Source organism: Pleurodeles waltl, chromosome 9, assembly GCF_031143425.1.
Source record: "Pleurodeles waltl isolate 20211129_DDA chromosome 9, aPleWal1.hap1.20221129, whole genome shotgun sequence".
NCBI classification, from domain to species: Eukaryota; Metazoa; Chordata; class Amphibia; order Caudata; family Salamandridae; genus Pleurodeles; species Pleurodeles waltl.
Window position 1 is genome coordinate 1080299296 of NC_090448.1, and position 15532 is coordinate 1080314827.

Below are 15532 nucleotides of genomic sequence, written 5' to 3' on the forward strand. Positions count from 1 at the left end.
TTAAGAGTGGCACTGGGCATAGCTTTGCAATTTGCATTGAGTACAACTGGACCGGCAGTGGTTACTTTAGGCCTGGTGTTCTGGCTGACATATGAGTGGGAATGGAATTAGATGACAGCTGAGTCAAAGCCATCAGAGTTACAGAGCCCGCAGAATCTGTGCCATCCTTTCAGACTAACAAAGGGAGATGAGAGACAGTCCTGAAGGTGTCCAAAATGGCTTGTCGAAAGGCCTTGATCCAAGATGGGCCAGCAGATGAAGCCGGTAACACAGATTTGAGTGTTTTGATAACCAGGATTGAATTTTAAGAGGCAGAAGAAGGGACCGCCATCATGGAACAGCACCACCTAGTCTCAGATTAGTACCGGGACTTTTTCCTCAAAGAAGAGAACTTCTCCTTTACATGGTGTTTCTAATGCCTTTAATGGGAGAAACCTTCTAGGTATTATCCTCTGCCAGATGACTTAGTGAAGGAGAACGGAGCGTGGCCTTACAAGGATGGCGTGAGAAGCATTGAACCCTCATCCAGCGCCATCCTGCCTTTCATACATGAGTCCAGGAGCCTACATTGCCAGCGCTCAACCCTCTTCGACACACCCTTTACCTCTCTGAATACTGCAGAGTGCCATTATGGGCGCCCAATGGGCGTGAGAAATAGAGACGTTTCTAGCTGGAAAGACTGGTGGGGACACCTATGACTGCCTGCAAAACGCACAGCGGCCCGCCGGAGCTGTTATGATGCGGGTGGTCCTTCAGAAGCAAGAGAACAGTGACTGCACTGTCTGGGATGGCCAGGTCTCCAGAGGTTGGCCCGCAGGCATGCTCGGTTGGTACCCCTGCCTGCCCTTGTGCGATAGGAGCTGGGAGGAGATGGCGTAATGACCATTGCCATCCTTGCTAGTCGTCTCCCTCCACTCGCCAGACTGAGTGGTGAGTGTGACCATGGAGATCTGCACTGCTCCCCCCGCCCCCAGTAGATATCTCACCGTGCCTTGGGGGATTGTCAAGCCACAACCGGCGGTCGGAGGGGGAAAGCCGGCATCTCATTGCCACACCTGGGACTCCCTATATTTACTTCTCACTGGGTATGCTGCTGGAGACGCACACAAAGTGCCCTGACTTCCATCACTGCGGCTGGAGGCATGGCGCAGACCTCTGTTGCTTACTAATGCTTCAGGCTTTGACAAGTCCCTCAGCCGGGTCTGCTAGGCCAGAGGGCACGGTGAGGAGACCACTGAGAGCAGTGTTGTGCAGTGTGGAGATCTCTCATGGCGTTGCCTGCTGGCTCCCGATTTACTGTGACCACAATTGTTGTTAACTGCTGCCTCACTACAACGGCCAAGGACACAAGCGCCCACAAGCCCAGGCACACAGAACACAGACCTAGAAGAGATGCTAGATTAGGAGAATGCTTGCAGGATGTTGGCACTATGATAAGGACAGCATGGTAGTGACCTACCACAGGGAAGTGCAACAGACCAGCAGCACAATTTGTTCTGGAACTAACCCTACTTCGCTTGGGGCTCCCTGCGACAGCTCCCTATACTGTAAAAGGTACCACATTTTGATGCACTGTATCTTCTCAGCTGGTGGACATAAGGCTGCAGGGGAGTGATTGTGCCATTGCGAACTGGGATGAGCACTACCTTCCCCCCCACTCCAATACTTGCTGCACATCTTAGCTTTGGCGGACTGCTACCTGGCTCACCCTGCGGCTACTCATGGCCTCCCCTGAGACAAACATTGGGATTTCCCCTACTCAGCAGCTGCAGCGGGAGGTTTGTCCCACCCATCTGTTCGAGGGGCCCGTCTTCTTTCCAAAACCATGCGAAAAGCACCTCAGGAAAAAGGACCCGGAGGCTGGTGGCTCTTCTGCAGAGGAGGTTGGCAAATCTCCTCGTGAAGACGGAGGTAGACTTTTGGGACCTGAGCCCCCTGGGGGCCCCACCCTTAAAGGCATCCTGCAGGCAGGAACAACTTCTTGTGAGGTTCTTGAGGCTAAAATTGATACTCTGGTGACTGACACAGAGATTCTAAGGGATGATCACCACCGCCTGGCAGAACGAGTCACCACAGTGAAAAAGAACCTGCACAAAATATCCCCAGTGCATCACAAGGGGACCAAACAACTATCCACAATGGAGGCGAAAATCCAGGCACTAGAAGTGAGGGCTGAGGATGAAGAAAACAGATTGTGATGTAACAATATAGGGGTGGTGGGCTCCCCAAGGGGTCTGTTGATATTAAGGGGCTACATAAATCTAACCCTGCGACATGTCCTGGACAGACTTGCACCAACCAGCTCCCTGGGGTGAGACAAACTCCTGCAAAACTTTCTCACTGCTCTACACTTCCTTGAGAGTACTTGTATGCGGCCACCTACAGACATCCCCAATCTCGACTAGACTACTTCTTTACCCCAGTCAAACAGGCCGGTAGATTTGTGAACACAAGGTTTCTGCTCCAGGATATCGCCGATCACTCCCCACTCATGACCACATTACACACAAAGCTTTGACCCCTCCCATCCCTGGTAGGTCAGCTTGGAGGCTTGATCCTTGGCTCTTGCAATCAGGAACACAAGGACACAGCTGAGTGACCATCAAGGCTTACCTGAAAGAGACTGTAGGGTCAGTGGTATTGGTGGTAACTCTAAGGGAATCGTGTAACGGGGGATAACTTATCACCATTCGTGCGGGCAAACAAAATGTAGGGCGAGGGACCTAGAACAATATCTACAGATGGAAGAAGTAGAATGCATCTAGGCCAGAGGGACAAGCTCTTGCACTGTATAGAAACTCCTGAGAGAGGAGTACAGACAAGTGGTAGAGGAAGAAGCAGGAGCACTCTTCCATAGCAAACAATATAACATCTTTGAGGTTGGCAATATAGTGGGCAAGTTACTGGCCTGGCTAGGACACAGGGAAGAAGGCCAACGCGGGGTCCGAAACCTACAGACATCCGATGGGTTTGTCACTGTAACAGAGCCTGATATAGCAGAGGCCTGTATCTCTCATCTAGAGTCCCTGTATCTCTCCTTGGTGCGGTGGACTCCCTGGGAGACAGAGGAGTTTGGGGCACGGCCTTTCAACTCAGGCCCTCTCCCCAATGGATGAGGTCTGGCTCTACCAAAAATTGGAAGAGGTGGAGATTCGAGAAGCCATTAAGCAAATGCACTTGTAGAAAACCCCGGGCCTCAATGGTTATTCTGAAGAATTTTCCAAGTGCATGGGAGGCCTACTGGGGGAATTGGTCCTACATGTAACTCTAGGCCCCACAAAACCTTAGATTGGTCATAATCACCCAGATATATAAACATGGTTAGTCCCCGGAGAATTTTTAATTCTACGAACCAATATTCCTATTGAACACAGGGACCACGATACAGGTCAAAGTACTTGCCAATCGCCTCTACTAAGTGATTGACTAACTTGTCCATGCAGACCAGTCGGGTTCATTCCCTTCAGGGCGACACAACATAACATGAAGTGCCTCTTGGCCAAGGCAGGGAAGATCTGGGAACTGTCCCCCCATTTTTTAATTTATTTTTTATTATTTGGTAACAGTAACAGCGGAAACCGCGAATAGCCATACAAGTACATACAACAGAAATAGCATATTAAATAGTACATGGGTATAGAGTTCCTTAGCAGATAAAACATTTAGTTGCATCTTCACAGGAGTAGAATCTGCAAGTGTGGGTGGTAGGAGCAGAATCAAAGCAGCTGTGCGTGCAGTAGGGTATGTAGATCTTGAGGTTTGTGTATCACGACAGCAGGGCGCAGCATGACCATAGAGCTGGAGCGGAGCAGCAGTATGGGACAAAGAGAGGGAGGACAGCGTGACAGCTCATCAAAAGTATAACACATCACAGGATTCGGTGATTTGTGTGGACAACTAGTGTTAGAGCCATCCAGCAGAGCAGGTACATTTCTGGCGAAATTCCAAGTAGATGCTTTCTTGACCCAGTCATGATAGTTGTGGTGTGCCCCTTCATGATGGTTGAGTGTCGTTTTTGGCCTTGATACAGGTGCCCCAGCAACCTTCCCCCACTCTGCTCCCCCATTTGGAACACAAGTTGCTGACCTCTGCGTGCGCCCATTGTAGAATATGAAGTCAAGTCTGTGTGTCCGGCACTGAAGTTGCCTTTCATGCCAGGGCTATTTGATGTTTAAAAGGACGAAGGCAAGATTTATGAATTTATGTAAGTGTCTGTCCCCCTTGGCTTTGGGACATAGGCGCAACAGGCAAGGTCTGCCAATTCAGCTGTGGTGGTTGTGACTTTCATTCAGGTCGTTCGCAGCGGCAGGCATTCCGACACCATAAGATAACAAGCATTTGCAATGCAATGGGTCTCAGGTTTGCTCGAGTTAGCGTGGTAAATTCCTAACTGGACTTTTCTTACCACATAAATTTAAAAACAAGAAGTAAAACAGTTGACATAAGCAAGCCAATTCAAAGTGCCATGGCCACCACGAGCGTGAAGGAGAGACACAAAAGGAAAAAGAAGTTTGCTTGCAGTCAAATGTATTGGCAAACATGCAATTATCCACGTAACAGGGTCGATGGCCAAAGCGGTAACAAAACTGCCCCAAGGAGGGACAAACGCGAAGCATTTACCAATGATAAAGGATTTTTGAAAGGCAAGCCCATGAAAGAGTGATAGTGCAGTGGGTGTGGTTAAAAGCCCACAAACATATTACAACACACCAGGGCACTTGCGTTCTCGACCTAAAAATAGTGAAAGAATAAACGTCTGATGAAGAAAAAAAGCCAGGAATGAAACAAGGAAAGAAATAACCACGTCTTTGCGAGTTTCAAAGAGGCAGTAGCAAGAGGAAGAGGGAAATTAAAAAAAAGGGAAAGTATAAATAAACAGTTGAAAGAAAGAGCGATTTTGTTAACCTGTGGATATTAAGAGCTGGAAAGAGAAAAGTGGGGTAGAAAGATAACATTGAAAGTAAACAGTAGTAAAGGAAAGAACGGAGTGAGATAGGTGAAACAGACTCTCCCAAATAAAGATGGCAGTTAAGAACAGATTTAATGCTCCCCCACACCCTCAAACAGAAGTTAGTGTGGAACAGCAGTGGGTGCACCAGCAGAGTTGTATGTGAACCCCAATACAGCAAAATTGTGGCGCTTCAGATCAGGATTGGGTCTATAGACAGAGCTGAGTCCTGGCTCGATGCTGAAATAACAGAAAAGGCAGTGGGTGAGAAACGGAGTGCTGTGTAATTCCTGGTATTGGAATAATGGAGTGTTGTAGGTTAGAGTTCAGATGCACTAACAGAGTTGTATGTGGCTGCAACTGGAATAATAACGGGCACACAAGGTCAGAAGTGAGGTATGTTAATGGAGCTATGCATTGGCGTGCAGGTGTTGCCAAGTGTTAGCCTGGAGGTGACCTGGTGAAGCTGCGAGTGGGGCCCAGTATCTAGTGGCATTGCCTCAATCACAGAAGTGAGAACTCCTGAAATAGTAGTGTGTGAGCCTTAGTACTGAAAAATAAATGTGCGCTGAATGTTAGAATTGATGGATTCTGGTGGAGCTGTGGTGGTTCCCATCAACAGTGGGGTTGGAGGTTAGACTTGAGGTGCACTAGCTGAGCTATGTTCTTTTGGGTCAGTATTGGCTTCTCAGTGGGACTGAATTTTAGAATTGAGTTGCTGTAATGGAACTGTATGTGAGCAGGGTCCCAGTATAAGAAAGGACGTGACCTGGGCTGGGTAGAACGGAGGTGTATTGAGGTGCTCTGACAGACAGTGTGTGTGGGGTTCTGGCACAGCTGAAGGCTTGGAGTGTGAACTGAGGTGCACTGATGGAGCTACAGTTGAGGTCCCAGTACTGGAGCAGCAGAGTGTATTGACTGTAAGAAATTAGGTGCTCTGGCAGACAGAGTGTGTGGGGTGGCTGAGGGGATTGGAGTGTGTGAATTGAGGTGCACTGATGGAGCTGCGCCCGAGGTCCCAGTGTTGGAGCATCAAAGTACGGACTGCAAGAACTGAGGTGCTACGGCAGACAGCGTGTGTGGGGTTCCTGGCACTGGCACGGCTGAGGGCTTTGAGTGTGTTAACTGCGGTGTACTGATGGAGCTGCGCCCAAGGTGTTCCACACAATCCGCTGAATAGCATGATACATCAGAAAATAATTAGCAGCCACATTGTAAGCGCCCATTATGTCTGCGCAGGACATTGAAGAAGTCGCCAACTTGGTTTGCCTCTGAAGCCTGCAGTGGTGTCCCGTATTTGTGGTGGGAATACCCAAAAGTTGTGTCAGTGGCATAGACGGTGAATAAGGAATATATTGATTCTTGCCATATATAAAGTGTTGCCAGCATTTTCATGCTACTGTTATCTGGCCCAATTCCTGTTGGGGTCAGAAGTTCCTCTCCGTCAACCAAGTGTAGATATTTGTTTCTCTTAGGGCACTGTAAATGACCACTCGCTTGGGGTTGCATCCAGCCAGCACATAGGCATTTGAAGTTGTGCTGCTGCATAATACAGTTCAAAGTTGGGTGCGCCCAGCATTCCCTCCACTAATGACCTCGGTACCACAGAAAGAGCCACTCGGCGCAAGCTAGTCCCTCATATCAGCTGTTGTGATAAACCATTCTGTTTGCAGAAAAAGCCCTTTGACAGTGTCAATGGTAGTGCTTCAAATAAATATACTAGTCTAGGCAGTATCAACATTTTAGCAATTGCCATGTGCCTCAATGGGGAAAGGGGCAACGAGTGCCAAAAGGGAAGAGATCCCCGAAATTATCATATTTCCTTGTGAATTGTACCTTCTTTGAGGGCCCAATTAGTATGATATATTTAGACACCTAGGTATTTGAAGGTGTCAGAGCACCATTTGAGGCAATGTTCCCGGAAGGAGTCTCTGTGGATTTCAGAGGTGTGTGGGGGGGGGGGGGGGGGGGGGGGGGGGGCACGATGCAGGACCTGTACTAGTTGACCTTAAGGACAGAAACATTGCCAAAGTCATCCAGTAGTCACATCACAGTGGCGAGTGAGGTACCCACATCACGGAGGAGTATCAATGCATCATCCACGCACAGAGATACTATGTGGTAGGAATTCAATTCAGGCCAAGGGCTCCATGGCACATGCAAAAAGCAGCGTTGAGAGTGGGCACCCCTGGCGAGTGCCTCATTGAATGGGAAAGCGCTCTGAAATCTGCTGGCCTGCTTTGACCCAGGCCATCTGTCTCAAGTACAGTGAAAATCCAGCTCAGAAACACGGATCCAAAGCCCATGGTGTTCAACGTGGACAGTAGGAAGTTCCAGCTCAGTGTATCGAAAATCTTTTTGATATCAGAAGAGACTGCCACTCTGCCTTGCGTCTCCGAGGACATGTCGTGAACAAGTCTCAGAAGCTGACGGATATTAAGGAATGTGTTGCATCCAGCAATGAACCCTGACTGGTCAGCGTGTACCAAGGTGCTGATCGTGTTAAGTGGCCTACTGGCAACCACTTTTGCCAGGATCTTACAGTCAAGATTAAGGAGGGATAACAGCCGGTATGAGCGCACATCCAGAGGGTCTCTCCCAAGCTTAGGAAGGACCACAATTAATGCTTCATGCATCGAGTCAGGTAACTGGCCAGTCGATTGGGATTCAAACAATACATCCAGGAAGTGTTGGTAGATTTGCATTGAGAAAGTGGAGTAGTATTCAATGGGTAGTCCATCTATGCCCGAAGTTTTGTTTCTGGCGATTTGAGTTATGGATGGCCTAGCCTCCTCCAGGTGGATTGGTTTATCAGGTTCAGCCCTATGTAGTGGGGACAATCGAGGTAGGGCCAGTCCATGTGGGAACCTGTACATGAGGAGGGAATCAGGAGCACCCATTGAAGCATACAATGTGCCGCTGAAGTCCCGAAATGCATCATTAATGCCTACCTAAGTAGTTACCAATGGCTCATCAGCACAGCGGATGGCACCAATCAGCGCAGTAGTGCTGGCCCTTGACGCAGAAAAGGGCTTTGACTTCCTGGCATAGCCTTACCTTATGGCAGTCCTACGCAAAAAAGAAGTCGGGTGAATTTTCTGGCATGAGTTAAATTACTAAATATATATCCCATAGCAAGGGTGAGGGTGAATGGGATGGTGCCCCGAGAATTTAGCTTGCAGCATGGAACAAGGCAGGGATGTTCCCTCCTCCCACTCTATGCCCTGGAGGTGGATCCCCTTGCCAACTGAATTCACTGTGACGTGCACCTAAGACGTCTTCAGTGGGACAGGGATTGGGAGGATGTGGTCTCCTTTTATGCAGATGACATGCTTCTTTATGTAACATACCAACAGCGCTTTACCCCCAAGTTACTGGAGATGCTACACATTTCTGGGAATACATGCGGTCTGTATTATTCGGCATAAATCAGTGGCATAGCCACTTGAGGAGGGGGGAATACTCTACAGTGAACAATGGAGGAGTTCACATACCACGGGGTGCATATCACACAAGACCAGTCAGGAACCTGGGTAGAATACTGGAGAACCATAAGACATACGTGGAACGCTGGAAGAACCCCACATGTCCTTAATGAGTTGGACAGTCCTGTCTGAAATGATGTCCTTGCCCTGGTTCAGGTATATGCTGCAAAATACACCTTACAGGTTCCTGGACTCCTCCTTTCGGTGTCCTGGATAGCATCACCAGATCACTGTGGGGTGGAGGCATCCCCACAATAGCACTACACTCTGACAAGATTCCAATACAACAGGGGTATAGCCTTACCAAACCTATGGCTTTACTACTCGGCCTCTCACCTTGTGATTGTTAATGACTGCATTCGCCAATCAGCAAGAGCTGTCAGTGACAGTGTAATGTAGGGCCATGTTGCCCAGGGGTATCTCATGGAACTTTATGGTGCCACTCTGCGCCGGACACAGACCACAACAGAGGGGTGCAAACATGGAACTGGGATGGGGGAAAAAAACTCACACTAGAAATGCCACTGTAGGACTCAACACTGTTGGCAGACCTAATGACAGTGGGCGATTTGCAAAAATTGGACCTTCTAGGCATATCAAAACTGGGGGACATATGGATTCCTGAAGAAATGTTCCCATATGAGGACCTCCAATGGCAATATGAGATAAACTAGGTCCAGCGGTTTCCCTACCTACAACTTAAACGTGTGCTAAATGAGGATAGACCCTCCTAGACTTGACAGAAGACGAATTCCCCTGGAGATCAGAGTGTGGATGGCCCCAGTACATAAACATGCAATATCTCAAATATACAGGACACTGATCACCAACACCATGACTCCTTGGCAAACCTTAAATATAAATGGGGGGCCGATCTTGTAGCTCTGGAGGACAGAGATTACGGGGAAAGCCTGCCAGTACCCCAGTGAGGCAGTGATTAGAGCAGGCTTTCAACTATTGCAACTTAAAATACTCCATGTGGATTACTTTACTAGAAAACGCCTGTTTAAAATGGGGAGAATAGCCACTGCTACTTGTTTAAGGGGATATCAAATGCCAGGGTCACTTATACACACCCTCTGGAATTGCCCCAAGATCCAGAGTTTCTGGGCGGGAGTTCAGCAGCAGATATCCGGAGTCCCGGGATTGTCACTAAAGCTTACTCTGCAGCTAAATACTCTGGGGATCTGAACTGTTCACACCCTTTCCAAACATATCCTACTATTCTATAATCTTGCTTCAATGGTTGAGAACAGACACATTGTTTGGCTGTGGGACAATATAAATCTCCTAGGGATGGCCTGCTGCGCACCCACTATGGACTGTTGCACGCATACCGAGGAGGCAATCTACTGGACTCAGGGCTGCTCCCAAAAGTACTCCGAAATATGGGGTCCATGAGAAGTATTCATGGACACTTCCAGAGGACATCTGCAATGATGATGGGGGGGGGGAGCACTGTGTCCGCATGCGTAGTTTAAGATGTTGGGTAGTGAATGTATCCCCGCAGCCCATGCCGGACAATGAACTAAATTAGTGTAATACCCATTTGTAGGAAGTTGGCTCTGTATGTGCTATTTCAAAGTAAGGAATAGCATGCACAGAGTCCAAGGGTTCCCCTTAGAGGTAAGATAGTGGCAAAAAGAGATAATACTAATGCTCTATTTTGTGGTAGTGTGGTCGAGCAGTAGGCTTATCCAAGGAGTAGTGTTAAGCATTTGTTGTACATACACATAGACAATAAATGAGGTACACACACTCAGAGACAAATCCAGCCAATAGGTTTTTGTATAGAAAAATATCTTTTCTTAGTTTATTTTAAGAACCACAGGTTCAAATTCTACATGTAATATCTCATTCGAAAGGTATTGCAGGTAAGTACTTTAGGAACTTCAAATCATCAAAATTGCATGTATACTTTTCAAGTTATTCACAAATAGCTGTTTTAAAAGTGGACACTTAGTGCAATTTTCACAGTTCCTAGGGGAGGTAAGTATTTGTTAGGTTAACCAGGTAAGTAAGACACTTACAGGGCTTAGTTCTTGGTCCAAGGTAGCCCACCGTTGGGGGTTCAGAGCAACCCCAAAGTCACCACACCAGCAGCTCAGGGCCGGTCAGGTGCAGAGTTCAAAGTGGTGCCCAAAACACATAGGCTAGAATGGAGAGAAGGGGGTGCCCCGGTTCCGGTCTGCTTGCAGGTAAGTACCCGCGTCTTCGGAGGGCAGACCAGGGGGGTTTTGTAGGGCACCGGGGGGGACACAAGCCCACACAGAAATTTCACCCTCAGCAGCGCGGGGGCGGCCGGATGCAGTGTAGAAACAAGCGTCGGGTTTGTAATGTTAGTCTAAGAGAGATCTCGGGATCTCTTCAGCGCTGCAGGCAGGCAAGGGGGGGGTTCCTCGGGGAAACCTCCACTTGGGCAAGGGAGAGGGACTCCTGGGGGTCACATCTCCAGTGAAAGTCCGGTCCTTCAGGTCCTGGGGGCTGCGGGTGCAGGGTCTCTCCCAGGCGTCGGGACTTTGGATTCAAAGAGTCGCGGTCAGGGGAAGCCTCGGGATTCCCTCTGCAGGCGGCGCTGTGGGGGCTCAGGGGGGACAGGTTTTGGTACTCACAGTATCAGAGTAGTCCTGGGGTCCCTCCTGAGGTGTTGGATCGCCACCAGCCGAGTCGGGGTCGCCGGGTGCAGTGTTGCAAGTCTCACGCTTCTTGCGGGGAGCTTGCAGGGTTCTTTCAAAGCTGCTGGAAACAAAGTTGCAGCCTTTCTTGGAGCAGGTCCGCTGTCCTCGGGAGTTTCTTGTCTTTTCGAAGCAGGGGCAGTCCTCAGAGGATGTCGAGGTCGCTGGTCCCTTTGGAAGGCGTCGCTGGAGCAGGATCTTTGGAAGGCAGGAGACAGGCCGGTGAGTTTCTGGAGCCAAGGCAGTTGTCGTCTTCTGGTCTTCCTCTGCAGGGGTTTCAGCTAGGCAGTCCTTCTTCTTGTAGTTGCAGGAATCTGATTTTCTAGGGTTCAGGGTAGCCCTTAAATACTAAATTTAAGGGCGTGTTTAGGTCTGGGGGGTTAGTAGCCAATGGCTACTAGCCCTGAGGGTGGGTACACCCTCTTTGTGCCTCCTCCCAAGGGGAGGGGGTCACAATCCTAACCCTATTGGGGGAATCCTCCATCTGCAAGATGGAGGATTTCTAAAAGTTAGAGGCACTTCAGCTCAGGACACCTTAGGGGCTGTCCTGACTGGCCAGTGACTCCTCCTTGTTGCTTTCTTTGTTCCCTCCAGCCTTGCCGCCAAAAGTGGGGGCCGTGGCCGGAGGGGGCGGGCAACTCCACTAAGCTGGAGTGCCCTGCTGGGCTGTGACAAAGGGGTGAGCCTTTGAGGCTCACCGCCTGGTGTCACAGCTTCTTGCTGGGGGAGGTGTTAGCATCTCCACCCAGTGCAGGCTTTGTTACTGGCCTCAGAGTGACAAAGGCACTCTCCCCATGGGGCCAGCAACATGTCTCTAGTGTGGCAGGCTGCTGGAACCAGTCAGCCTACACAGATAGTCGGTTAAGTTTTAGGGGGCACCTCTAAGGTGCCCTCTGTGGTGTATTTTACAATAAAATGTACACTGGCATCAGTGTGCATTTATTGTGCTGAGAAGTTTGATACCAAACTTCCCAGTTTTCAGTGTAGCCATTATGGTGCTGTGGAGTTCGTGTAAAACAGACTCCCAGACCATATACTCTTATGGCTACCCTGCACTTACAATGTCTAAGGTTTTGTTTAGACACTGTAGGGACACAGTGCTCATGCACTGGTACCCTCACCTATGGTATAGTGCACCCTGCCTTAGGGCTGTAAGGCCTGCTAGAGGGGTGTCTTACCTATACTGCATAGGCAGTGAGAGGCTGGCATGGCACCCTGAGGGGAGTGCCATGTCGACTTACTCATTTTGTTCTCACTAGCACACACAGGCTTGTAAGCAGTGTGTCTGTGCTGAGTGAGGGGTCTCTAGGGTGGCATAAGACATGCTGCAGCCCTTAGAGACCTTCCTTGGCATCAGGGCCCTTGGTACTAGAAGTACCAGTTACAAGGGACTTATCTGAATGCCAGGGTGTGCCAATTGTGGATACAATGGTACATTTTAGGTGAAGGAACACTGGTGCTGGGGCCTGGTTAGCAGGGTCCCAGCACTCTTCTCAGTCAAGTCAGCATCAGTATCAGGCAAAAAGTGGGGGGTAACTGCAACAGGGAGCCATTTCTTTACACCATTGGTGCCCTGAAATATAAATATACACTGTCTTTATACCCATGTGTTAATGTGTTCCCTACTTGGAGAACACCAAGTTCTTGTATCACAGATTATCAATGATAGATTGAAAATAGATAAAAAGATTCTTTTTTTTAAATCCATCTTTCCTGCAGACCCCTCATCAGGCATTCTCAAAACATCCTATCAATCTCTATACTGTATTCAATTAAAACCATTGCAATGTTTTCCCTGTTCAACAGAATCTTCTCTAATGCAATATGGACATCACACATCAAACCACTGCTCAAGAACCCAATTTGCCCAGCAAACTACAGAACTATCACCACACAACGTTCCTTACGCAGCGTGAATGAGAAAGAGGCATTGAAGCAACTATCATAACTTTTCAAACTAAAAAGACACGCTATAAGTCTACCATGGACCATAATAGAGAAGCAGTTGTCATAATGCTGGGCCTCCAACAGGAATTACCTATGTATACTCTCTAGCCTACAGGAGAGCCTCACGTAACTAGAAAGTCAAGGGTTCGTTTTCAATATTTCTGGTCTCTCCTACTACAACTATGCTTATGACTATCTGAAACTAAACCCATCCGGAGCGACTGGGTGTCCATCCAGTCAGTCACCCAATGGCAAACGCAGCTTGGAACCCCACTGACTGCAACCAGCAACACCACGATCTGTGAAGTTGTCAAGAAAATTGAACTCAACTTTTAGATCAAACAAGCAACAAATTCATCATTGTGTTTAAAAGGGATCTCAATAAACTGGAAGCACAATTGATACTATAAGTAAACTTGGTTTCACAGTATTCTGTCATTACAAGGTCAGCACTGGCTCTAAGCAGCTAATAAAATTCCTTCAAGACACTTTGCATTAGGCAATCAGTAGCGTAGACACCATATTCTTACATTGCATAATATGAACCTAGCAGCATACGAAGAACTTAAGATCTAAAATGCATTTATAAGTACCAGCAAGTAGAAATGAGACACTTAAAAATAGTTTTCTACATATGAAAGCAGCTCGATTTCACGGCAGGTACGTGCGCCATCTTGGTTGACTGGCTGGATGAAGTTGGTGAGGACTGTAATCTCAAGCAGATCTAGCCACCTATTTCTTGGCCCGCATTTCTGTGCATGTCCATCCTTAATGGGAAGCTGCAACTTGTAGGATCAGTCACTATTCGTCTTCCTTCAAAATATGAAGTTATTGTCCCCTGAAATGGAAGAGTTTGTTTACTTAGAAGTAGAAGCTTACTCTAAGAAACAGTAGCTGAAAATGAAACACTTGCTCCTTAAGTTCTGGCTGTTGACCTCACTGTGGCAACTATTAATCACTTCGTACTTCAATACCTGCATTCATGGAGTTTCTGTGAAATTGGAGAAAGTTGACATGTGTAGCTGAACTGAGTTTCTAAATGCACAACAATTTTTGAAGTATGGTCCATCATTGCTGGCGGCAGCTGCCTATTGTCTGTCGACCTACACAATGAATAATATGTTTTGGCCTAAGAAGCTTGTGGCTTTTACACGTTATTTGCTTACTGAGACAGTGCCTTGCCTGAGCGATTTACACTGAGCATGCCTTGGAGCGACCCATCTAACTCAACACGTAATGCAGGAGAAATGCGGGAACTCAAAGTACTAAAGGATCTTGCTTATAGAAACTCCAACAGTACTTGTTTTTAATTAACCATAAATCAATAGACCGGCCTTCAACCAGTGTTCTTGGACACATTGAAACCGCCATACTGTGCTTACCTCGTGAGGAAAAGAGTTGACCTACAGGTAGCTGCAAGTCAAGTGTGTCTTACATAACCTGTTACATAACAGTTTTTTAATGGGTTGCAACTCTATGCCATGCGGAAGTTCTTTGATATTGAACGTGTATGCTTGACGATTAAGGAATCTTAATTTGCCACTTTGAGCGTTATTCTCATAGAGGAGGCTAGTTGTAGAAATATGAACTCTATCCACTTCATCCAGTTAAAGTGCATTTGATCAATGTAAGATGTACGAGGAACCACGTACTTTAAATAGACATACCAAGGGTTACTACATCGACCAGGAGGAGTTATCATATATTGCACACAAAAATGGTGATCTACCCTTGCACCTCCTCAAGATACCAGCATGCATACGCGCAGTGTCACGCAACTGGGGCAAGATCAGAGCAGCTCTCTGCTCAAGACTAGATGTGCCAAAACTGGCTCCTGTACGACATTCCATCTGACCAACCACACATGCAAGCTAAGGCCTGTATCAAACTGGACAGGACAACAGGACAGGACAGCCAACTCGAGCCTAGACCAAACTGGCTAACGCAACTATCGTACAAGTTCCAACTTGTGTCAGAAAACAGTCAAAGTAAGCACAGCGCTACCAAGCCACACCAGTGGTAGCAAAGCCCATTTCAAATGTCAACATAATACGGTTGCATCGTGCAATTGATAACACATCCACAACATCACTCAGCCTAACGCACATGTGGGTGAAAACAGCACAATGTATATAAAATTGAAACTCTCGGTATGGGCAAGAGCGACTGCCTAGAATTAGTCTAACATTGAGGCGTTTATTTACTTTTTTTCCGACAAAATAACCATTGCGCCAATGCAGGTCAACTGGACCATAAAGCGTCCCTCTTTCTGTAGTAAAACGTCTATGATGTGGGTTTATAAGGACCCAACATTTCTGGCTGAAGGTCACCCTCGCACGGAGCCACTGGCAAACCAAGCGAACGCATAGGCATAAATTGCATATGAAAACTTGTGGCCTCTGCTTACACCCTCATTCTATCCATAATGCAAATAAAAACTTGAGACTACCTGAAACACTAACTGGTCTACGTCGCTG

The 15532-nt window shown here is 47.8% G+C and overlaps 1 protein-coding gene and 1 pseudogene across 12 annotated transcripts in view; one reads left to right on the top strand and one right to left on the bottom strand.

The window, feature by feature from the left end:
- Positions 1 to 15532, bottom strand: part of LOC138260331 (uncharacterized) — a 58811-nt gene that overhangs the window by 42655 nt on the left and 624 nt on the right. For 3 of the 12 annotated variants that reach the window (XM_069208723.1, XM_069208733.1, XM_069208724.1), the window contains exon 1: positions 13649 to 13796. The exons of 8 other annotated variants lie outside the window; for them this stretch is intronic. The gene's annotated coding sequence lies outside the window, so the exon portion shown is untranslated. Of the gene's footprint in view, positions 1 to 13648; positions 13823 to 15532 lie in introns of those variants that run through there. One more of the 12 variants, XM_069208725.1, reaches the window with a different exon arrangement.
- LOC138259789 (cyclin-A1-like) lies at positions 1722 to 14452 on the top strand (annotated as a pseudogene).